General features: G+C 43.0%; 1 long non-coding RNA gene and 1 pseudogene across 1 annotated transcript; one reads left to right on the top strand and one right to left on the bottom strand.

Annotated features, from left to right (window-relative positions):
* LOC136511074 (cysteine-rich receptor-like protein kinase 6) overlaps positions 1–19,558 on the bottom strand; it is a 36,197-nt pseudogene extending 16,639 nt beyond the window's left edge.
* Positions 19,559–22,563: 3,005 nt separating this feature from the next.
* Positions 22,564–25,435, top strand: LOC136512840 (uncharacterized). Its single transcript, XR_010773232.1, has 3 exons — positions 22,564–23,231; positions 24,226–24,439; positions 25,064–25,435. It is a non-coding gene; the product is annotated as an uncharacterized lncRNA (long non-coding RNA).
* Positions 25,436–25,709: the final 274 nt, after the last annotated feature.

Genomic DNA, 25,709 nt, shown 5'->3' with positions numbered 1-25,709 from the left:
AGCCTAAGCATAGTAAGGAAAAGAATTTAGTAGCTTGACTCCCATACTGACAGCAAAATCTCCGAATTCCTCCGATGTGAACATTGTCCTTTGATCGATAGTTATAGTTTGAGGAATCTCAAAACGATACACAATGTGCTCCCTAACAAAATCAATCATGTTCTTTGAGGTTACCGTCTTCAAAGGAATTGCATCAACCCATTTAGTGAAGCAATCTGTTGCTACCAGTATGAACTTATGTCCTTTGCTTGAGGGTGAAAAAATCTGGCCAATTAAATCAATTCCCCAACCTCGAAACGGCCATGGCTTGATTATTGGATTCATGGCCGACGTAGGCGATCTCTGGACATTACCAAAACGTTGACAGTCCTGGCACCCCTTGTAGTATTCAAAATAGTCTTCCAATATCGTTGGCCAGAAGTATCCAGTTCTATGAATAATCTATTTCATCTTATAAGCCAATTGATGAGCTCCACATATCCCTTCATGCACCTCACCCATCAACACCTTAGCTTCTTCTTGATTTAAGCATTTGAGCAACACCCCATCGACTATTTTATAATATAACTGATCATCCAACAAAACATACTTAGCCGATTTATACCTTAGCTTTCTGGCAACTTTCTAAGATGGATCTCTAAGGTAATCGGCTATTTTGACCCTCCAATCATCATTCAAGGTTTCACTACTCAAGACTTCTCGAAACACTCGATACCGTGATGCACTTTGAGCTAGACAATTAGCTTCTTGGTTTTGTGCTCTTGGAATATGTGGGAAAGAGACATGAAGAAATTCTTTGAGCAACTTTTGGCATTCATCATAATACCCCTTCAGCGTTTCTTCTTTGCACTCATATAGGCCGATCAACTGATTAATAATTAACTGTGAATCTCTAAATACTTTGATTGCTTTGGCCTTTACTTCACGAAGAAGTTGAAGTCCCTTAAGAATAGCTTCATATTTCGCTTGGTTGTTGGTAATCATTGGCCCAGTCGGAAGAGCAAACTCAAAACTTGCCCCTCAAGGGGAAATAATAACGATGTCATTGCCACCACCTTGCTTGCATGATGATCCATCAAAGAACAATGTCCAAGGCACTGTTCTACATAATCAATGCTTGGCTTATGATGCTGGGTGACAAAATTGGCCATTACTTGTCCTTCGATTGCTTTAGCCGATTCGTACTTCAAGTCAAATTCTGATAACGCAAGAATCCACTTTCCCACTCTCCCATTCAGTATTGGCATTGATAACATATGCTTAATCACATCGGCCATGTAAACAACTGTACACTCGGCCGATAATAAGTAGTGTCGCAGCTTAGTGCAAGAGAAATATAAGCACAAGCATAACTTTTTGGTGGGAGAATATCTTGTCTCTAGATCCAGTAGTCTACTACTCAGATAGAAAACAACTCTTTCTTTTCCTTCAAATTCTTGTATCAAGGCCGATCCAATTGTCTTGTCATCAGCCGATATGTACAACTTAAAAAGCTTACCTTGCTGAGGAGGGACCAACATAGGTGGACACTTCATGTATTCTTTTATCTCTTCAAACGCCTTTTGTTGTATGTCACCCCACTTGAATTCTTGATCATTTTTCAACTTCAACAAGGGAGAAAACGATAGGATCCTTTTTGACAAATTTGAAATGAATCTTCTAATGAAATTGATCTTACCAACCAGAGATTGAAACTCTGTTTTAGTAGTCAGTGGAACTGCCACATCAATTGCTTTTACGCTTTTCTAACCAACTTCGATTCCTCCCTCGTGGACCATGAATCCCAAGAATTGTCCAGCTGATACTCCAAAAGCACACTTATTAGGATTCATCTTTAGGCCATGTTTTCTTGTGCATTCTAGGGTTTCTCGCAAATCAGCTAGGTGCTCTTTGTACCCTTTGGATTTTATCATTACATCATCGATGTAGATTTCAACAATCCTGCCGATCAACTTATGAAAAATATAATTCATCACCCTTTGATAAGTTGCACCGGCATTCTTTAGACCAAAGGTCACCACAACCCACTCTAACAGACCGATTGAGCCAGGGCACCTGAAAGCGGTCTTTGCTATGTCTTCCCTAGCTATGAAAATTTGGTTGTATCCTACATTGTCATCCATAAAGCTAATAACCTTATGCCCGGCTACTGCATCTACTAACATATCAGCTATCGGCATCAGATAACCATCCATGGGTGTGGCTTTCTTCAGATCCCTAAAATCGATGCAAACTCTCAATTTTCCATTCTTCTTATATACAGGGACAACATTCGATATCCACTCTGCATATCAGCACGGTCGGATAAATTTTGCTTCCAGTAACCTTTCAGTCTCCTTTTTTATATCATCGAGCACGTTCGGGTTGAATCTCCTTGGAGCTTGTTTAAATGACCGATATCCAAGTTTGATTGGCAACCGATGTTCAACAATTGACCGGTCTAAACCAGGCATCTCATAGTATTCCCAAGCAAAGCCGTCTTTAAATTCCTTTAATAAATTAACTAATTCTCGCTTATACTCCGGATCCAACTTAGCACTTACGTACGTCAGCCTAGGTCTATCTCCAGAACCAATATCTACCTCTTCTAATTCATCGGCCGACGTGAAGCCATATCCTAGTTTACCATCTGTACCATCTATTGGATTATCCATTAAGACAATTTTTTAAAACCGACTGCTTGGATCGGCTGTTGGCTTTCACCATTGACTCTAATGAAGCCTCCTTCCCATAATTTACCAAAAAAGCATTCAAAATCTCCTAGTTCCCAAAAGACTAGATCGGCTGTTGCGATGCTCATAGATTCATCAGCGTGAACCAACTCGATGTCATCTCCATGCCATTGAATCAAACACTGATGCATGGTCGATGGTACACAATAGTTTGCATGAATCCAATCCCAACCAAGGAGCAGACTGTATGACCCTTTTCCATCGATGATGAAGAATGTGGTGAGCAGAGTCTTACTTCCGATTGTCAACTCGACATTTATTGCCCCTCAGGTCTTGGACGCATTACCTCCAAAATCCTTAAGCATCATGTCAGTCTCCATCAGATCTCCTGGTCCCTTGCCAAGTTTACAAAAAGTGGTGTAAGGCATAAGATTGACAGAAGCACCTCCGTCCACCAACATCTTGTTCATCGGCTTCCCATCAACAAAACCTTTCATATATAAAGCCTTTAAGTGCCGATGCTTGATTGGTTTATCAAATATTGCTTGTTGCACAACCGTCAACTTGGCAACTATCTCCTCATACTCCGATTCATCGAAATCCAAATAAACTTCTTGATCTGCCGGAGCTCTAAACTCTGATGGCAATAGAAAAGCTATTTGAATATTAGTCGATGGTTGCTTTCTATCGGCTATTTGTTTAGTACGCCCTACTTGAGGTTTGCCGGATGCCTGAGTCTGTTCCAACTCTTTATTCCTTAGGCGTTGCACCCTTCTCTTCTGGCTTCTTGTCAAACCTCCTGGACACCATTGGCCATCTTGCTAAATATATTTTCTCTCATTGCCCTCTTCTTCATAATCAACCCAGTCTTGATCAACCACTTTTTTTCCCAGCCGATTATGAACACTTCCATTTTTTAAGCGCCGATCCATGTTATTATGACGATATGCATCTTGAGCATGGATAGACCGGCGGTTGGTTTGAGATTGCCTAAACTCCCAATATTAATTGCTGCATTCTGGACAGTCATGTCTAGTAGGCAACTTCAAACCTTCATTCCAGCAATGTCTGAAGAAAGGACAATTCCAATGTGATTCGGCTTGTTTCCTTTCATACCTCTCTTTTTCCAGTTGACGTTGGTATTCTTGATCCTTTAACCAACGCTGATAATCCCTTTCCTTCTGCCGCCGCCACTTATTCAACAGGATCTGAGATGTAACTCGTGGCTTTGTCGCCCCATCTTTTGACGTTTCCCCCTGCTCATATTGGCTCTTTTGCTTAGCACGATGTCTTCTAATCTCTCTGTACTCATTAGCCGATATTTGTATTTTGGGATCGACTGTTCCAGCTTCTCTTGATCTGGTCGATGTTAGGACCTTAGTCTTTCCTTTGAGCAGCCTAGCATCAACCATGTTTTGATCTCCTAGGAAAGGATTATCATCAACTTTCATTTTCCGATGCGTATCAAATTTGAGCCTTCCTTGCTGAATAGCCCTCTGTATATGTTGCCGGAAAAATATGCATTCATTAGTGGAATGAGAAGTAGTGTTATGGAACTTATAGAACTTCTTATTCTTCAACTGATCAGGGGGCAACATAACATGATTATCGAGCAACTTGATCTGTCCCTTCTCAAGCAAGAAATTGAAGAGCTTGTCTGATTTTGTGACATCAAAGTCATAGCTCTCCTCGACTCCTCTTCCCCAAGGATTTAGCACCATTACTGTCTTCTTGCCCCAATTCCATTCAGCCGCAGCAACCTCTTCTTCATCTTCATAGTCGTCATCGACTGAGTATGGATTATAAGCTTTGGCCACTGTGGTACTCTTCTGAAATTGGGTATCTCTGCGCATACTTTAGAATTGGCAATTAAGTGCTGCCACTCGTTGAGCCCATTGACCCAAGTTATCAAATTCTTGTCCCAACAGTTTTTCTTTCCACATTGGCAGCATTCCTTGAACGGCTAAAGCAGCTAGTTGATCATCAGCCAAGTTTAAGGAGAAGCATAAGTTCCTAGTTTCTCATAACCTCTGAAGAAACTCAGTGCCTGATTCATTAGTCTTCTGCCTTATAGTTGTCAGATTGGTAATTTTCTTTTCTCCGGTGCCAGTATAAAAATATGTATGAAATTTCTTCTCGAGGTTAGCCCAGTTGGTAATGGAGTTGACCGACAATGATGAAAACCAAGTGAAGGCTGGCCCTGACAGGGACAAGGAGAAGAAACGAACTTGATGGGCATCCTCAACTGATGCCTCACCCAATTACGTAAGATACAGACTAACATGTTCCATCGTGCTTGTACTATCTTGGCCAGTGAACTTAGCGAACTCTAGGAGCCTGTAATTTATGGGAAGAGCGACCAAATCATACCATTCTGGATATGAGCGTTTGTACGAAAAGGTCAGCCCTTTTGGTTTTAGACCAAACTAATTCTTCATCATCTCGGTCACCTTTAGCAACAACTCGTCAGCATGTGAATTTGGATTTCCCTACACCTGCTGACCCATCTATGGATTGAAATCTCGTGTGCCTTGATACCCTGAATTTGAAATCATATGAAGGGTGTTATAATCTGTGCTATAGTGATACCCTTGTGTAATGTCTATCTGCTGAGTCCTTTGCTGGCTTGCTGCTTGAAGTCTCTGATTGTAGACATGAGGATCTATATCTCTACGGATCCTTTGAATTGATGGTGCTATTTTTTGAGCCGACGACGGTATGTGGCCTGATGTGCCAAAATTGATCACCTGGTTCTGACCTTGCCCCACCGGCTATTGCACATGCTGTACTGACGGTCTAGGATTATACTGTATCTGATTTGTAGTAGTACCTTGAGCTTATTCAGATGAACCCTGAACTGCCTGGACATCATCATTACCAGCTGGTGCTGCTTCTTGATGGCTGGTACTGACTTGATTAGTCCCTTGGGTCGACGGATCTAGAATGTTGTAATAAGTCGGCCCAACTTGACCAACTGGAAACCCATGAATCGCTTCTTTCATGGCGTTGTGGAACGTGTCCAAGAAAGCTTCATTATAGCTTGATATGGCATCATGAACAGATTTGTCTACAACTTCTGTAAAGAAATGCTTGTCTTCAGCTTCAGCTGTGTCTGTCTGCCCGTACAATAGAACTCTTGGTAGTGGATATTTTTGAACAATTGTGTTGTCACATGTTTTGGTGTAGGACAACAAACACTTGTTCTGAAATTCTTCTATAGCTTTGCTAATAACACCTTTATCTCCATCAGGTAGATCTTCATAATGTACCATAAGGATGTCATTGTTGTTGTGAACCGCCATGACGATTGTGGTGTCCCACCTGGCATGCCAGAAATATGTGTCGACACGGAATTTTCATCCCGTGCCGAGGGCACACGAGCAAGCCAGAAGGGTCTGCTCGATGGAGCTGGAGATCCGCCTAGCTTCAGCGTAGGGGTGGTCGATCCTACGCACTCTTCCCAAGACATACTAGTCAATTTGACCCTGCAATCGACAAGGAGAGAAAGTTTATCAGTAATTTAGGGCAGAACGTGCCGGTGTTGCTAGACAGTCCCGAACGTGCGGCTCTGAGAGCCGATATGAAAGGAGATCGACTAAATAGTCGATTCTAGTATATTCATAAGAATAAATTAGTTAAAGCTCATGAGGTTGTGTAAGAAGAATCAGTTATTGTTCAGGATGGATATCATTATTTATACAAATATTAGTCAATGGCAAAAGAATATCAACAAGGATTAATTTATGCTAAGCCAATGACTGCAAGTAACCGAACCCCTTTTTATATAAAAGAAACAACTCATCATCATTTAACCATTTAATAAAGATAAATCTAGTAAACATATTAGATCTCATATATCGCTATGACCAATGGGGCATGAGGCAGAATCATGCAGGCCGTAGAAACAACAATAGACTTGACGACCCTAACTTATTACTAATACTAGTGGGACATGAGGCAGAATCATCCAGGCCGTAATACAATAATAAGATCATGGGGCTAACACATCTTTCAACCTATCTCTACTTCAACTGTCTCATGACGTGAACTGTTCGTGAAAGCACACGATATCGGCTAAAATAGCCGATTCAGGCATAGGGCACAGTTAAGGTCATGCCATCTTAGGAACGGATCTATCAAATAACGATCCCCATTCTACGGTGCTAACAGTGGGGTGTGAGGCAGAATCACATAGGCTATGATAACGGGCCATGGAACGGTTTTTGCTAAACAACAGATCTAATCAAGATCAGACATGCCTTAACCGCACACTATGCATGATTAAGATTGACATAGAATAGCCGATAAAACATAACTCATTGTTCAAAGTGTAGATTAGATCAAATTTAGATTAACAAACGATGGGTTAAAAAAGATATAAGGCCGATCTAGATCAATCCCAATCGGGCGAAGTGATATTGCTGTAATTAAATAAATAATAGAAGCAATAAGCAATATCGGTAACTTAATGAATCTATCTGAAGGAACGCCACCCTTAGATAGAGCCGATAACTTGACCTTAATCTAGTTCGAGCAGTGGAGGTTGACCAGATCGATGCAGCCGTACTTGAACTAGACAAGAGTCGATAACTAGCTTATACCAGAGTCACAGTGGAGGTCGACCAGATCGATGCAGCCATACGAATAGAAGTATAAGACATGACGGTACTTACAGACAAGCAGTGGAGGTCGACCGGATCAAGGCAGTCGTACTTGCTGAAGAACTCACCGAGATCTACTCTACTCCTACTCCTAAGAGGTGGCCGAAACCAAAAAAGTAACTTGTATTTGATTAATGGTGTGTCTTTACCATAGCCGGGGTTTGATATTTATATCCGGGACCTACGTATGACTCCTATCTAAGCATGACTCATCACAATCTTTGGCCCTAAGAGAAAACATTCCTAATTTAAGATAACTTGGACTCTAATCTTTCCTTTTTTGTAGAGTCCAACATGCTTTGTCCCGGCACCGATCGTAGCCTTTGTCGTTATCTGCTGGCGCTACCTGAAGAAAGCCAATTCCAGTGTTGCATTTGAATCAGCTGGTTCCGATCTGCACACAATTGATTCCTTGATGACATGATCTTGGGAGCTTTCGAGTCCTAGCGACTCTTCTTCCAAATTTTGGTGTTAAAATAACTTATTCTGTAGCCACTTTGAGTTACGATAATTACTATGTTAATTTACGAGATTGTAGTAACTCCTTACTAAGTGGTTTACTATAACGTTATGGTAAATATCTCCATGTGTTATAGTAACCCGACTATCGTAAATATATATTGATATTATCATAAATTAGTATATAAAATTATCGTAAATAGAGGTGGCTACAGAATAACTTATTTTGTAGCTGACTACTGAATATACGCTCCCTATATATATATATATATATATATATATATATATATATATATATATATATATATATATATATATATATATATATATATATATATCTTATGAGTCTTACTAGTATGACAAGATTGTGTAGATTGCTATGCTACAGGACTCTGGTAGAAGTCGAGTGATTGCCTGTCACTCGCGAGAGATAGGAAAGATATTAATATTGCTATTATATTGTTATCACCTAATATATATATATATATATATATATATGAATGATAATTGGAGACCAGGCGGAATGGTACTTTGGATCTGGACTTTGTTTGGCATTCGAGTGAGGCTCGGGTTGCACTTGTTCCGCCTGTGTCGGTTAAGGACCGACCGTTGCAATGGATGGTAGTCAGGTCACAGACTTATTATCCTGAACACATACTTGTGTATGGGCGCGGGAAGACTCATTGCTCTTTTGTCATGGGTTCCGGCTCTTTCCGGACCGACTGATTGGAGACAGGGATGTTAGAGGTCTAAGCATCGCACTGAGTTCGGGACTCAGGAGTGGGGGCTTGGAGTCCAAGTTTGGACGGGGACCTAGACCTCGTGACAGGAGGGTACTGGGTTAGTCTTATTTGTGCCTGGGGTACAAGAGGGACGTGTGTTTCAGGGTACCCAGCTGGGATATATTGGTTCGTGAATCGTCGGGTGATCCGGTACGACTTGTCTACAGTCTAGCATCATAGTAAGAACTAGAGGATGAAAGATAGTAAAATGGTCCTGATTGCGTACCACCTGCTTGAAAGTAGCACATGTGCTTATATAGAATGGTTAGTTAATGAACTAATTATGACTGCTAATAAAATTGAATATAAGGACACACGTTTAGTAATGCTCCTGCAGATGCAATAAACCCATAAGCCAGATAGCCTTGCATACCCTTGGAGTCTTTTCTTTCCTCCTATCGGTTAAGCCTTGTTGAGTACAATTGAGTACTCAGGGTTTTATTTCCCCCTGTTGCAGGTGACAGGCGGATGCTAGAGCTGACTCTTGTGTGTGGATCCCTCCTGGTGGGCTCAGAGAGGATTCCTTTACGCTGCGATCTTAGTTTTTATTTATAACTCTTACTAAATGTTTTTTATAAATAGAAGTTTTATAATCTGTTGTCATAGCTCACATATCAATGCTTCATCATGTTATGAATAGATATTTATTTCTGCTGTAACTATGATCACATGTTTATATTTCGCTGTTAAATTAAATTATTCATAACTCTGATATTATATTAAAAGTGATATAAGAAATGACTTACGAATGTTGTAAGCTTTATTCTCTCATTTGTGATTCTGATGGAAAAATATGGATTTTTGGGTTCTCCCATAGAGTGTGCCTAATGGAACTACGTAATTTAATGTTCTCCCTTGAGTACTTAGTGTCTAATGAAAGACAAGTACTCCTAGAAGATATTAGATTAGACGGTTCTGACATAGGTGGATGAACGCCAGAGCCGGGATGACCGTCGACGGTTGGGAGAGTGGACCCCGGAGCCGGAGCGGCCACCCATCGTTGGGTGGAGGCGGAGCCTAGCGTCTCAGCTTACCTCAGTGTGGCCTCCTAGGAGCTCTCTCTTTCACGTACATGGAAAAGATAGTTTTTAAACAAAAATACAAGCCCTGGCAGTACGGCATAGTAGATTGGGCTCCGAATATGACCCGTCATGGTCAAACTGTATTTCCTGTCTCCCTTTCCAGGGAACATCCAGGCTATAAAGTCAACTTTACTCCGTGCTTTCTTTCTCGAAGATAACGGTGCCATCTTTTCTTGTTTAGACACATAACTGAAACTGAATGTGAAGTGTCGGGGAACTAACCTATTTATTAGTATTTGTGATGTGTATCTAATTTTTGCATTTTTAAGGCCAATTTCATCGGAAGTTTCATTAAAGTTTTATCAGAATTTCATCTCCGTTTGATTGGTTGTCACATATGCCGTTTTATGACATGATAATGTTTTTTAAAAGAAGAAGAAGAAGAAGAAGTGAGTTTTATTGAGATGAAACTTTCTTGGTTCAATTTCCAACTCTAGACTAATTATGAAATTAAATGTCTATGAAACTAAAGAACGAAACTATCCATTATGGGAGATTGTTTTATCCATGTTTTATTGCATTTTATATTCTTGGAAATAACACTAATCTCTCAAATGAGAATGACATAAGTGATGAACTCATGCAATGTATCTACAAAGCCAAAACATATAATTTAGAACAGAGGGAGTAGCAAATTACTGAAATAGTTGGAGATGTGCTTGTAAGGAAAATGGACCCTTGACCCATTTACTTTGGATTTTGGTGTTTGATGATCAACACAACCAAATTGGACTAATGAATTTACAAGTGATTGTTTTGTAGTTCAATAGGATGCAAGACGTGACTTGGACAAAGACGACGTGATGATCCGATGATCAACACCTCAAGCAAGACCTTAGAAGCACAAGAGAAGACCCAAGATATCAAGCAAAGTCCAAGCATGAAGATAGCAACCAAGCCGTACGCAAGATCGCAAAGAAATAAGCTCGCAGAGGCGACCGGACGCTGGACCGGACGCTGGACCGGAGGCTCGGTAGACAGGCGTCATCAGCAGTGACCGGACGCTGGACCGGACGCTAGCGGCAACCGACCGGACGTAGGGCAGCAGCGTCCGATCGAGTACAGAGAGGTTCCAGAGCGGTGAAACTGTGACCGGACGCGTCCGATGGCAGGTGACCGGACGCTGGCAGCGTCCGATCAAGTGTTCGTGGCTCCAATGGTCGGGACGATCGAACGCGTCCGGTCAGGATGAGTTCAGCGTCCGGTCAGTAGCAGAAAAGCGGGACTTCGTCCCCAATGGCTACTTTCTCAACGGGGCCTATAAATACAACCCCCCAACCGACCATTTGAGGTGTGTGGAGCTGAGGAAATATACCAAGGGTGTTGATACACCATTTTAGTAATCTCCACTTGCATAGTGCTTAGTGATTCATCAGGTGATTAGCGTAGGTGCTTTGCGAAGTGCTTAGGTTGATTACACCACCGCTTATGCGCTTGCTCTAGGTTTAGGCCTAGTGTTTAGTGAGGTTTGCATACCTCTTACCACTCGGTACTTGCGCGCACCATTGTTGTACATCAGAGGGGCTTGAAGTCTTGCGAGATCACACCAACCACGTTTGTGGTGTGGCCTCTACCGTGTACCAGAGAGAACAAGGCCCGCGGCGTTTTGGCCGGAAGCTTGATAGTGAAGACGGCGGGGAGCATCCGGGAGAGGCTTGCCGAGAGGCACGTCGAAGACCCACTTGCGAGTGGGGAAGGCTCGAGGCTATCAACGGAGTTACCCGACTAGGAGCTTGGCCCTTGCGAGGGATTTCTTGCGAGGGGCTCCAACGAGGACTAGGGGGAAGCTTGCGTGCTTCTCGATACCTTGGTAAAAATACCAGAGTCGTCAACGGAAGTTTGCATATCTCTACCTTGCTCTTTACCTTCCGCATTTACATTGATTGTATTACTCATTTTGCAATAGAGATAGCAACACACTAGCAAAACCGTAGTTGCACATTTAGATAGTTTATCCTTTGCATAAGTTTTGCTAAGGTTGAAAAAGAGGGCATAGTTTAAAGTTAGACTTTTAAGTTGCCTAAGTCACCCCCTCCTCTTAGGCGTCACGGTCCTTTCAATTGGTATCAGAGCCGGTTGGCTCAAATTTAGACCTTTGGCTTAACCGCCGTTGAGCCGACGCCATTTAGAGTGGTTGGGATGGATATATCTAGGCCTCCGCACTTTAACGGCACTAACTTCCCTTATTATAAGGCTAGAATGGCTTGCCACCTTAAGGTGGTTGATTTGGGAGTTTGGAGAGTCACTCATGACGGGATGAAACCCATTAAGAATCCCAAAAAACCCACAAATAGTGATGAAAAAGAAATGCATTTCAATGCTAGAGCTAAAAATTGCTTGTTTGAATCATTTAGCATGGATGTGTTTAACCAAGTATTCACTTTACATACGGCACATGAAATTTGGTTAAAACTCCAAGAGCTCCATGACGGCACAAGTAATGTCCGTGAGCAAAAACATTGTCTAGCTAAACAAAATTATGATTCCTTTGCAATGAATGATGATGAACTTGTTTGCGATATGTATTCATGTTTGAATCTAATTATCAATAAGCTCCATTCAATAGGATTAATAAAGCTAGATGATGCGGGCATCATGAGAAAGATCATCTCCGTACTACCACAAAAGAAATATGCAAGCATCATCACCATCCTTCACAACATGGAGAACTTGAGCACCATGACCCCAGGGATAGTCATTGGCAAGTTAGTGACATTTGAAATGTCACGTAAGATGGGTCAAGAAGAAGCTTCTTCATCAAGCAAAGGCAAAGCTCTCGCTTGTAGCGAGAAAAAGAAGATGAAGGGCAAGCAAGTTGAGACAAGCTCAAGCTCAAGCTCCTCAAGTGAAGATGAAGAAGAAGATGAGGACGATGATGATGATGATGAAGATTCAAGTGACGGTCAATCTTCCTCCTCCACCTTCGACCATGATAAAGAATCAATCAAATTGATCAACAAGGTGGAGAAGATGATCCAAAGGCTCAATGTCAAGGGTGTGCCCATCCAAATTCAAGATCTCATTTTCACCAATCAAAGAAATGAGCAAAGAAAGAGAGGATGTTATGGATGCGGCGAGTTGGAGCACTTTGTGAAAGTTTGTCCAAACAAGCCCACACCCAAGACAAAGAAGGCATACAAGAACCAAACCCTCACATCAATAAGATCATGGGATGATTCTTCAAGTGAAGAAGAACATCATCACAAGAGGCGAGGTCGCAAGCACTCATCATCAAGCTCTTCACGTGTGTGCCTTATGGCACGAGATAATGAAAGCTCATCCTCTAGTGAGAGTGATAGTGATGATGATATGCCTTCTTTTGATGAAATTGTGCTACAAAATCTCAATTATGCTAAAGTTTACACTAATCAACAAAAGAAGCTCAAAAGTTTAAAAGAAAAGCTAGATAGTTCACAATAAGCATACAAAACTTTGCTTGAACAATATGGGAACTTTGCTAATCTCAATGTTGAGCTATCTACTAAAATTGAGCAACTCAAGGCTAGTGCAACGACAAATGAATGCACAATCAATGATGAGCAACTTGTAAAGAAAAATGAAAAAAGAAAAGAAAAGTTAGCTAGCTCACAAGATGCTTATAAAAGTTTGCTTGCAAAAATGGAAACCATGTGCAAACATTGTAATGAGCTAACTAATAAGGTTGCTAATCTTGAAGTCGTTAGTACAACCCCCACCAAGACATCTAAAAAGAAAAGCTCTATATCTAAAAAGGATGCATCTACTTCTTGTAATGATTTCTATTTAGACTCACCTTTGTGCAACCAAGTTTGTGTTGAGAAAGTTGTTGTAGACACATGCACACAAGAGGTTGCAAAGGAGAATGAGCAACTCAAGTAAGAAGTAGCTCGACTCACCAAGAACTTAACTCAAGTGAAAGGCAAGGCGAAGCAAACCCAACTTCATCAAGATAACACCGACAAGGGAGTGAAGAAGCTTGATGAAGGATAAACCATGGTTTGTTACGTGTGCCACAAGAAAGGACACAAGTCCTATGAGTGCAAGGTGAAGAATGGGGGAGGAGTAAAGAAGAAAGAGAAGAAGCAAACAAGCAAGCTCTCCAACACCTACACCAACAAGGTGGACAAGAAGACCTCCACACCTTATCTCTTGAAGAAGAAGAAAAATGACAAGGTGGTGGCCATCAAGGTGAACAAGCAAGCCAACAATGGGGTCAAACACTTTTGGGTGCTGAAGGAAATCATCTCCAACATGAAGAGCACCAAGAAGGTTTGGATCCCGAAAGGGAAGTGAGAAGTCCAATGGACTTCGGGGAATTTAGAGACTTGGCAAAGTTTGGATGCATTTCATGGGGTGCATCATGATGGACAAAACCATTGCCAAGTGGGTTAGTGAATACTATGGACCCAAATTCCCCTTCCCATGTTAGGTAACTAGATTCAATTTACTTCAATTGGTATTTGATTTATTTTTTCCCATAATTGGTATCTTTTAGCATCTAGTTACTATTCATGCCTAGGTTTGTATTTGCATGCTTATATCTTTTGTCATGCATACACTAGGTATTTCATATGGTAGGCTTGCTCGGTTTCATTCTTATTCCTTGGAGCAATCCTACATGGTTTAAAATTCTTTGGGAGCACGGCACATAGCTTGTCCTTCAATTGTTCATCTAATATATACCAAAGTCCAAATTGTAGATAATTTCTCCTGAATATCATCTTCGAAAATGATTCTCACATTCATGAGATGTCATCTTTCAAGTGGTATTTTTTTATTCTAAAATCAATGTGCATGTTTCCAACAAGTATTCCATACTTGTGTGCACAAATTTAGGGGGAGGTTACTCTACAAGTTGGATGCTTTGAGACTAACACATTTTCAAGCTTATCATGTGTGTAGTAGTCTCATTGCAAGGAAAATGGAGTCCCCGGAGTTAAGCATCATACTTTAAAGATCCACCACCGGTTGCAAGTGGTATTTCTAAACCAATATCATCATGTTGATTTCATTTTGATATTTATATGCTTTCTCCATGCATTATATAGATTAAATTCCCGTGAGCAAATTTTTTTTTGCCAATTGTGCATATGATTTACACTCTATCATATGTATGCATATATTTAGGGGGAGCCTTGTCTATATAATGTGAGAGTCAAATTTTGTGATCTATTTCACTCTATACACAAAGGATCACAAAGTTTGACCCTCCCTTGTGCTACTAATGTCTTCATTTTCGGTGCTTGATTCCAAATGGGGAGAATTTAGAGGACCAAAAGCAAGCATTGATTTGTAGTAATGGTCCGAGAAAGGGAGGATAGTGGATTATGGATTAGCCTAAGTAATGGGAAAACTTGTACGAAGCAAGGCTTAAATCCATAATATCACATGGGGACATTTGCAAGGGCAAGATAAGTTTCTATATAGTCTTACAAGTAGTATCTTTTAGCATCATATAATCTTGCCCCTTGCATTGCATCCTAGCAAGTAGGTAGTTTTTAAATTTCAAAATTCTATTATTTGTTTGCTTTGGTCCTGTTGTCATCAATCACCAAAAAGGGGGAGATTGTAAGGAAAATGGAGCCTTGGCCCATTTACTTTGGATTTTGGTGTTTGATGATCAACACAACCAAATTGGACTAATGAATTTGTAAGTGATTGTTTTGTAGTTCAATAGGATGCAAGACGTGACTTGGACAAAGGCGACGTGATGATCCGATGATCAACACCTCAAGCAAGACCTTAGAAACATAAGAGAAGACCCAAGATATCAAGCAAAGTCCAAGCATGAAGATAGGAACCAAGCCATACGCAAGATCGCAAAGAAACGAGCTTGTAGAGGCGATCGGACGCTAGACCGGACGCTGGAAGAAGCGACCGGACGCTGGACTAGAGGCTCGGTAGACAGGTGTCATCAGCAGCGACCGGACACTGGCGGCAACCGACCGAACGTAGGGCAGCAGCGTCTGATCGAGTACAGAGAGGTTCCAGAGCGGCGAAACTGTGACCGGACACGTCCGATGGCAGGTGACCGGACGCTGGCAGCGTCCGATCAAGTGTTCACGGCTCCAATGGTCAGGACGATCGGACGCGTCCGGTCAGGACGAGTTCAGCGTCCGGTCAGTAGCAAAAAAGCGGGACTTCGTCCTCAACGGCTATTTTCTCAGCGGGGCTTATAAATACAACCCCCAACCGGCCATTTGAGGTGTGTGGAGCTGAGGAAATATACCAAGGGTGTTGATACACCATTTTAGTAATCTCCACTTGCATAGTGCTTAGTGATTCATCAGGTGATTAGCATAGGTGCTTTGCAAAGTGCTTAGGTTGATTAGACCACCGTTTATGCGCTTGCTCTAGGTTTAGGCCTAGTGTTTAGTGAGGTTTGCATACCTCTTACCACTCGGTGCTTGCGCGCACCATTGTTGTACATTGAAGGGGCTTGAAGTCTTGCGAGATCACACCAACCACGTTTGTGGTGTGGCCGCCACCGTGTACCAGAGGGAACAAGGCCCGCGGCGTTTCGGCCAGAAGCTTGATAGTGAAGACGGCGGAGAGCATCCGGGAGAGGCTTGCCGATAGGCACATCGGAGACCCACTTGCGAGTGGGGAAGGCCCGAGGCTATCCACGGAGTTACCCGACCGGGAGCTTGGCCCTTGTGAGGGATTTCTTGCGAGGGGCTCCAACGAGGACTAGGGAAAAGTTTGCGTGCTTCTCGATACCTCGGTAAAAATACCAGAGTTGTCAACGGGAGTTTACATATCTCTACCTTGCTCTTTATCTTCTGCATTTACATTGATTGTATTACTCCTTTTGCGGTAGAGATAGCAACACACTAGCAAAACCGTAGTTGCACATTTAGATAGTTTATCCTTTGCATAAGTTTTGCTAAGGTTGAAAAAGAGACCATAGTTTAGAGTTAGATTTTTAAGTTGCCTAATTCACCCCCCCCCCTCTTAGGCGTCACGGTCCTTTCAATGCTATAAATTGTCTCTACTCTTTTTCAGGAGTCAAAATACACTAGTACATAAAACATTTTAAATTTAATGACCTGTCTTTGAAAATCGGTTAACAGTGCATGTCTCCGTTAATGGTTTTTAGAAAACCATGACCTATAACCTAACACTAACACTTTCGTACGACTACACCAAAAAATCACTTGTGCATAGACTTTTTTTGCAAATATTCTGTAAAACTTTTGTGCATAGACATTCTTTACAAATATTATGTAATCTTTTTTACAAATCCTTTTAAAAATCTTTCGTACCACTAACACTTTCATACCGCATGTGTAGCCGTGGAGCGGTGGACGGCAGCGGCGGCGGGGTCGCACGCTCCCGAAAAGCGTGACTGGTCATCGCACGTTAACGTGATCTATTGTATATGTAAATACAGGAGGCCAAAAGTTATATGATTAGCCTTTCTAACTATCCTTAAACGGAAGTGCTAGCGCCCGGATGTCTGGACGGACGCTCGCACGCTACACTCTGTTTCGTGCTCTACGCGGGGGGCCACGCCGCCCAAGCAACAAGAGGGGAAGGGCGCGTGGCGCCTCTGATTTGGAAGGACCCGGGCCGCGGCATCGTATGGATACCCTGCCGACGCCGGGGGAGACGATGCAGCAGAAGGTGGGGAGGAGAGATGCAACATCCGATCTACTTTTGAAACATCCAAATACAACAGTTGCAACATACGTCTGAGGGCAGTTAAAACACTTGAAACATGTTTCTGAAACACTTGAAAAAAGACGTGAAAAACAATTGAAAATCATTGCAACCATACGCAAAAATTCAAATAAAACACATGCAACACATGTGTGAAATATATGCAACATCCAGATACACACACTTGCAACATGCATCCGGAAAACACAAATGAAACATACATCTGAAACATCTGAAACACTCAAAGCATATGCTTGCAACATGCCTCTGAAACAATTGTAACATGTGCAACATCCCCCGATCTACTTTGCAATATCCATATGAAACAAATGCAACTTACATTTGAAACGCCTAAAACACTTGAACACATACATATGCAACATATGAAGATGGGAAGGCTGGTCGGTCAATTCCGCCCGCCGGGGTAGGGGGAGCTCGATCGCTAGGGTGAGAGAGGGCACCGCCGAGGGTGGGGAGGGCGCCGCGCCGGGGTGGGGCAGAGCCGCCCACTCCCCTGCAACACCGCCGTGCCACCTCTATGGATCTTGCTCGTGCTCCATGGATCTCGCCGGGGTGGGAGAGAGGGCCACCGGATCCGTGGATGTTGGGTGCTCCTAGTGGTGAGGACGCCAGGGTGGGGGAAGGGGCGCCGCCGGGGTGGGGGAAGGGGCCACCGGGGTGGGAGAGGAGGATGCCGGGGTGGGCGCGCGCCGTCGGCCGTGGCGAGCACAAGATGTGCGCGGGCGGCCTATACCCCAGCCAGCCGCCGCGAGCTGCGTGGTCCTAAGCTCCGCTGCGGACCTGGGGTGTTTTTTTTTTCTTAGAAACTACGGTGACTCAGCTAGACGAGTAGATAAGCTAGACGAGGCGAGTGGATAGGAGGTAGTCATTTGGTTGGCTATGCGGCCATGAACGGAAGCGTCCGGGCGGACAGACGCTGTGTTACAAACATTGAACCCTAGTACAGTAGCACCCGTTTCTCGAAAGAAAAAAAGTACAGTAGTACCCTACGAATAGGAAGAGACCAGAGATATTGACTGGCCGGTGGACATTGCCGTCTCGGCAGCCTGGGCGTTGTAGAAAGGCGCCATCTCGAACCGGATGTAGCAGCTCCAGTTGAAGAGCCGACCGCCCTGTCTCCTGCTGCAGTTTTTGTACGTCTGAATCTTACTGACGGCGTTGGCGAGGCAGCCCTGGCATGTTGGGGTTTAGTCCCACATCGTATAGCGATGGTGGGGGAGTACAACATATAAGGCGGAAGAAACCCCCACCTATCAGACTAGTCTTTTGGGTTGGAAAGGCTCAAGGACTTATATGTTGCAGCTCCGGTGGACTTAGGACCTGTGGGAGCGCAGGCTCGTGGTAACGAATCAGGCCGGCGGTAAGCCAGCTCTAAGATCGTGAACTCGGTGGTCACCACCGGTTTCAACAATTAGTATCGTGAGCCCATAGTAAAAAAAGTTAAACCCAATAAAAAATCTCGAGCGTCACATATATGGCAGGAGCACCCCGATGTATGACTAAAGGGGAGACTCGTCTTTTGGGTTGGAAAGGCCCAAGGCCTTATATGTTGTAGCTCCGGTGGACCTGTGACCTATGGGAGCGCAGTCTCGTGGTAACGAGCCGGCCTTATATATTGTAGCTTCGGTGGATCTGGGACCTGTGGAAGCATAGGCTCGTGGTAACGAGGCGAACATACTGTAAGCTAGCTCCAAAATCATGAACTCGGTGGTCAAGGTCCCGCGTGCACTGCACCATGCCGTAAATCTTCTCGTAGAGCATGAGGTCGATCGAGCCAGGCCGCGAACAGACGCGGGGAGCCGTACGCCTTCTCAGCGAGGCTGCGCATCAGCCCGTCGAGCGACGACGAGAACTGAGGCTGCGGCGCGTTGTCGAGGTCACACATGTAGAGCGGATTCGACGTGTCGGCCTCGCCGAAGAAGCTCGCGTTGGAGTAGCGCAGCAGGCAGCCTTCGTAGATGAGCAGGGCGCTCTTCCGGCCAGGGCACCTGCTGGCCATCTCACGCGCCGAGTCGACGAGGCACGCGCGGCAGCGCTCCGCGCTGATGTCCCCGCGGCACTGCGCGAGGCCGTAAACCTGGCCGGGCGCGGCGCCGCCGGTGATGTTCTCGGCGAGCACAGAGGACGCGGCCGCGGCGGCGGGGAGGGAGGAGAGGATCGCATCGAGGTTGGCCTGGAACGCGCTGCCGCGCGTGTAGTTCGTGTTGTCCGGGCAGTCGGCGGACATGTAGAACGTAAGGTTGTCGGTGTTGGTTGTTGCGGTGAGGAGCAGGAGGGATGACAAGGCACAGAGGAGAACGAGCGGAAGGAGGCTGCGCATGGCTGGAGGCTGCTGGTGGTGGAAGGAGGCGGCTGCTGCTGCACTGGCTATGCAGTGTTGATGCTAGTTTAAGAGAATGCGTACGCTGGATGGTCAGTACAATTGTTTTTCTTCCTTTTGCTTGTGAAGCTCTTGACCAAGCAACAAGAAGACTTCCGGTTCACCCGTCAACGTCTAAAATTAATATATTCTATCTATAATGCCAAATAGGATTCGGGTTTTTGTTTAGGACAGTTACTTATTACCCCAGTTCTTAGGGTGAACATGTGATATGTTTTATCGCATACATCAAGAAAAAAGTTCAGAGCATCTCTAATGATCTTTCTTAAACCGTTTTCTAAATCTTTATTGGAAAAATCATTATAATAAAATCGCTCTTTATATCTCTCCATCCAACAATAACTTTTATTTTTATCTAGTTTGGCATTTAATTTGGAGAGCCAGCTTCACTTTGTCTTTGACGAGCAAGAAACCGGAAACAAAGAATGGAAATATTTGGATATCAATTGAAGAAGTTGTTCAAGTAAAAAAAAATCATCAAGATTTCTATTGTTATGATATAAAGAGACTTTTAGAGTTGTTCTTAAATAAATAAACGAGGGAAAATAGGGCGACAAAGAATATCTACACGAATGTGCATGAGCTATCAGTCAATTTTGGCATTTGCTTCAAGAGGATACTTGACTTGTTAAGTTGTTATTTGATCTTGTCGATAAAAGTCCGGCGAACTCTTACTGCTTAGGTTCTTTTCCCAAATGCCAAAGCTTACATGAGTTTGTGTAGAGCCAGTAACTTAATTAAATCCTATATATGTAGGCGGAGGCTGTCATTTAAGTAGCTATTGAGACATATTTCATGAAATTTAACAAAAACCAGTTTGATGCTATCGATTTCAGTGCATTTTTCTATAAGCTTTCTTATAGTTTGACCCGAGATACAACTTAAGTGATCTATTATCTGAAAGAGAGGGAGTAGTGCATCAAAACCGTTGACAAATAGTGACAATGATATCGTCCATGTTATGCACATGCCATGGCTGCTTCTCCGGTTATTTTCATTGGTTTGACAGTCCTTGTGTGCCATCTTATATATGAATCGTTATATTCTTTAATTGGACATTACCAAAAAGACACATGTGTGTAACCGGCCATCACAGCCGTTGAAAAAGTGTTGTTAGATATGATTATATATCGGAAAGGTCAAAGTAATTGGTATCTTTTATTTATCATCGTCCCAAGCAAAATAAATGTGCACGGGATGTTTATTCATGATCATTTTTGGGCAAGCTTCACCATAAAAGCAGGGAGACTTTTTTTCGAATAGCAGGGAGACATGTGTTGATAGAAATAGAAAGAACGAAAGAAAATGACACCTTAGTAGTTTGGGCCCATCTGTATTGTTGACGTAATTAATTGGGCCGGCCAGTTTACTCTAGTTGGTATTAAATGATGATTAGGATTAGGAAAGCGTAATCATCAAATCATGCATTGACTTAAGCCGGGCGGCTAGGCTTAGATTGACTGTTTACTTTTATCATAAATATAAGTTTATTAGATTTGTCCTAAGTCATATCTTTTAAATTTAACCATCAATATACAAAATTTTGTATAGACTAACAAAACAAGATCGGTGTTACTAGATTTAAAAAATACTTCTATAATTTTTTTCAGATTAACACAAACATTCATATAACACTCACACACACTTAACCCTATAAATACGTAAATGCAAACTCTAGCCCTATGAACATCTCCAAAAGATTAGGTACGTAAAAAGTCACCATAGGTGCGTCGGCGCGTCGCTATCGAGTTGCACATCGCCTATCATATAATAAATCTAGAAAAGTATGAGCCCATGTGCCAAGTCAAAGACTTGACCTACACTCAATTCGAAATACTTATATAATATATAACTACTTTAAAATAGTATACTTTTATGGATATTACTAGTTAAAGTAAAAAAAACGAGCACCAACTTAGGTGGACTTATATTTGTGATATAAGGAAGTAGATAACTCGCATGACTAGTCGGATAATGATTAGGCTTCATCCTTGTTTATTAAATGCAATTGGTTTGTCGTTGGTCAAGCATGGGCTAGATCATGGTTCGATCTGTCTGGTTAAGAACTTGATGCGAGGTTTATTGCTGTTTCCAGCCAGTTTAATATTACTGGAAATGATTTTTATAATATTTGTTTTACAAGAACAGATTTGTTTGCTTGGAGGTGAATCGGCGGCCGAAATTTTTATTTTTTGGTCTTTTTTTAAAAAAATATTCACAAATAGACCTCTAGAGGTATCCTTTTATTTTCTAGACCTTGGACTCGGCGCCGAGGCTATGTCTCGGCATCGTTGCGTTTGGTGCTGAGGTCGGAGGCTGGCGTCGGCGTGGCGTCCTGCGTGGTGGCTTGCGTGGCACGACATGACACTGGGTTTGGCGCCGTAGATCTTGGCGCCAGAGTTGTGCCCCATGCATATGCAAGATGTGTGATCGTACAGGGCCTCCCATTCATAGGGGCCTCAAAAATTACGACCCATCAAAGCCTGCTGACTCTAGGATTAGTTGCCGACGTTGCGTCTCTTCGTAGTGGCGTTGCAAAATCCATCTAGTTTGTATCGGTCCATCTCCCCATCTAAGCATCTCCATCTTCCCAATCAAGCAAGCCCAAGTGACTGAATCACCATTCGCACATGACTGAAGAGTGAAGGCTACCAAGGGTTGAATATATATGATTCTTCATTTATCGCAATACTATGTACATGTTATTATCGTCCTATTTTCTAGGCTGGTAAGGCCAGTTCGGAACAAGGCCCCAGATTTTACCGGCACAACCAGCTCAGCGCCAAGGTCTGCTGACAAGTGGGGGCCCTTTTTTCTTTCCGTTCTCAGTTCTCACTCTCCCATTTTTTCTCTCTCGCTGTGACCGAATGCCTCTCCGCCTCCGACCACGCAGTCCCAGGCCTCCCACCTCGTCGCCAAAGCAAATGAAAGGATACGTCTAGGATCGGTGGTGGCGAACGCTCAGGCTCAGGAGGCCATGGGTCGCAGCGGCGGCGTGGGTTTCAATCCGGAGATGGTACCGTAACCCTAACTGCCAAGATCGCCGCCGGCGCTGCTGCTATTGGTCGACAGTACAAGAGGTCGGGCGGCAACCCCGGTGCTCCGTCCCCTCGACTCGCAACGCTCAACGTCTGTTCTAATTTGCGTGGGGGAGAAAATTGCCACCAAGCCGCCGGCCGCCGCACCAGCACCCGCAGCAGGCCTCCTCCCCCTGCGACGCAGCCTCATCGCAACCCCTTGGAACCTCCGCAACCCGCCGCACCTCTGGGCCTCCGTTGCTCGATCTAGGTCATTCTCGTCCATGACCAGGGCGGCCGGTGGCTTCGACTCCTATACTCGAGGGAGCGCAACGGGGAGTCCTCGCCGTCGACAGGGAAGGGGAAGGGAGCCGACAGTCGGGGAGGAGAGGAGGGCAGCGGCGGCGCAGTAATTAAGCAGGGGAGGAACCGGCCGAGTGGCGAGGTCCAAATTGAGCGACGACGTGATACGGCACTGCATCCGATCCGCCACAACCCCTGCAACTTCATGGCCATGTACGTAGCCTTATTTTCCCTCTCTGCTCTTGTCTCGGTTTCGGTTTCTTGTGTGGTTGTTTCCGATGATAAATTTCTAACAATCGCTGTCAATTCAATTGTTCCTATTTTGCGAGAGAACTATATGTTACAATTTTAACCACATATTTGTATTATTGGTTATCATTTCCTATTATGCTTGGTGCTTATCCTTTGAAATAGCCATGGGAGGGCATATAATAGATTTTCATTTAACAATGCCCAGATCATCTATACAGATGAGGCCTAGAACTTGTGTGTGAATAACGATGTGCGATAGATGAATTCAGTTATCTGTATCAACCTGAACTTTTTTCCTGTGCTTGGGGGATAACTTTTTATTTTTCTGACTTTAATTAACTCATTACAAATACTTTGGACACAATGTACTCTCTTGAAGATGTTGAATGAATATTTTGGGGAAATTTCATACGGCCTTGTATGGATTGGTGTAGTGAGGAGCTCTGTTGTGCGGTAAAGAGGCTTCTTCTGTGTTTTATATGCCATGAGTGCATACATGTTGGTGCGTAGTTTAAACACCATTCTCATTTTTTCTGGAGGCCTGCATGAGCTTGAGCAGAGCACCGCTCCTGTATGTTTATAAATGTCACTCTGAAATGAACTGTCAGTTTATTTAGCTAAATAAAAAAAATCACAGAGAGATCACAATGGAAAAGGAAACATGACCAGATTGGTGCAGATGCAGATAGGTTCTTTGTCTGCCTGCCACCAAAGAGATGGAAAAGCAGGTTTTTGCATGACTTGAATAAACTACAAGGTGAAACTATCTGTCTACTGTATCATGACAATTAATAGTCATTTGGTTGCTTGACAGAACTAAAAGATGTCAGATCCTTTAATTATTTTTTTTCAAAAGATCAGATCCTTTAATTTCTGACATACATGCTTATTCAAGCATGTGTGTTTCTGAAACTTTGGGCTTATTGGAATGTTTGTTTATTGTCTGACATTTCAGGGGAAGGGACAGCCTGTGTTATGCAGTGCCTATTTTTTGCATCTCATTTTTTGGTGCATCTGACACTCCTACAATTCACTAATACAGGCACGATATGTTTACTTCAGTTTATATTTTTGTATTTCTGGTAAGTTACCCTAAGCTTGGTGATTTGTGTTGGTTAGTCAATCCACGTGCCCTGACAACCTTGGATCATTAGTCACCAGAAGTTAAGGTACAATTTCTGCTGTGAGTTTATACTTGACTTTACATATTCAGATTTTTATATGATAATATTTTATTTCTATCGCTCATTCAGTTTTTGAACTGTGCAATGTGGTATCCTTTTTAAGTTTTGCACAAAAAATTAGAGGAAGATGGCTCAGAGAAAAATGATTGCCTTATGTTTAAATGAGGCACAGCTAGGCCAATATTGTAGTCCATAGCAAGGGCACACTATTAGCATTACCACCGCGTGAGACCAATATTGTTCTTGAATTAACTTTGGACTTAATATGGCCCGTAGCATTAGCATGGGCACTGATATCTGCAGTTAACTTATATACTATGCAGTGGCTATATTTCTCATTTTTGCATGAGGTAGCATTGCAAATAAGTTAGGCAAAGTATTCAGGCTGCAACTGTATCTAGCCGTAAACGGATTGTAGCTTGTATGCATAGATCATTTCTCTTGGCCGATAACATAGCACAAAATGAACGGACTAATAAGATGATTATATTTTAATTATTGCAGCTAACAGTTGCTGTTTTGGTGCCTGAATCTGTAATTTGGTGAATTGTTTCATTTAGCTATAATACTTCTTGGATGGTTCTGAACTATATGTCCATTTGCCTGCAGCTCACTCTGCGAGGAACTGACATTGCACACTCGGCACAAGCTAAAACCAGATGACTTGATTCGACCTTTGGAGCCTTCATGCTGCCTTATGTCAAAATTCAGGAACTGGCCGCACAAGTACATGATCTTTAGCGACCACTTCCATCTTGACAGTTTCTGTGACTGTTTCCTATGTCTAGACGTTCGTGTGTGGGGGTGGTTTCAGTGAACCATCACTCCTTGGAATGGATTGTCCTACCATGCTAACTGTTGGGCGATAGCTTCTAAAGTGAAGCATCTCTGAGTTTGTTCTCTTGATCTCTCAACTGTAGCCGGTGATTCTTGTAAGATCAGACATAAAACCGTGTTATTGTTATATCATCGTTTCGTCATTTTCATGTGCATCCTGAAATGATGCCGTAGCGTTAGCACGGACACTATACTAGTAAATTTTAGAGGAAGACATTTTCCTTCTTTAATATTCCTGTGCGTTTTAGGGCAGTCCCAATGGTGCATTGATGATGGTTTCTATCCTCATTAAATGACTTGTCACGTAGGTAAAATGCTGACATGGCAACGTAATTAATGAAGAAAGAGAGCAAAAATCATAGAAATGGTTTCTTCATGAAGAAACCAGGTCTACTTTTGACCCAATGCACCAAGAAAC

The sequence above is a fragment of the Miscanthus floridulus genome, chromosome 16 (assembly GCF_019320115.1).
Source record: "Miscanthus floridulus cultivar M001 chromosome 16, ASM1932011v1, whole genome shotgun sequence".
Taxonomy (NCBI): Eukaryota; Viridiplantae; Streptophyta; class Magnoliopsida; order Poales; family Poaceae; genus Miscanthus; species Miscanthus floridulus.
Note: the sequence above shows the minus strand (reverse complement) of the source record. Positions and strands in the feature narration are given on the sequence as shown.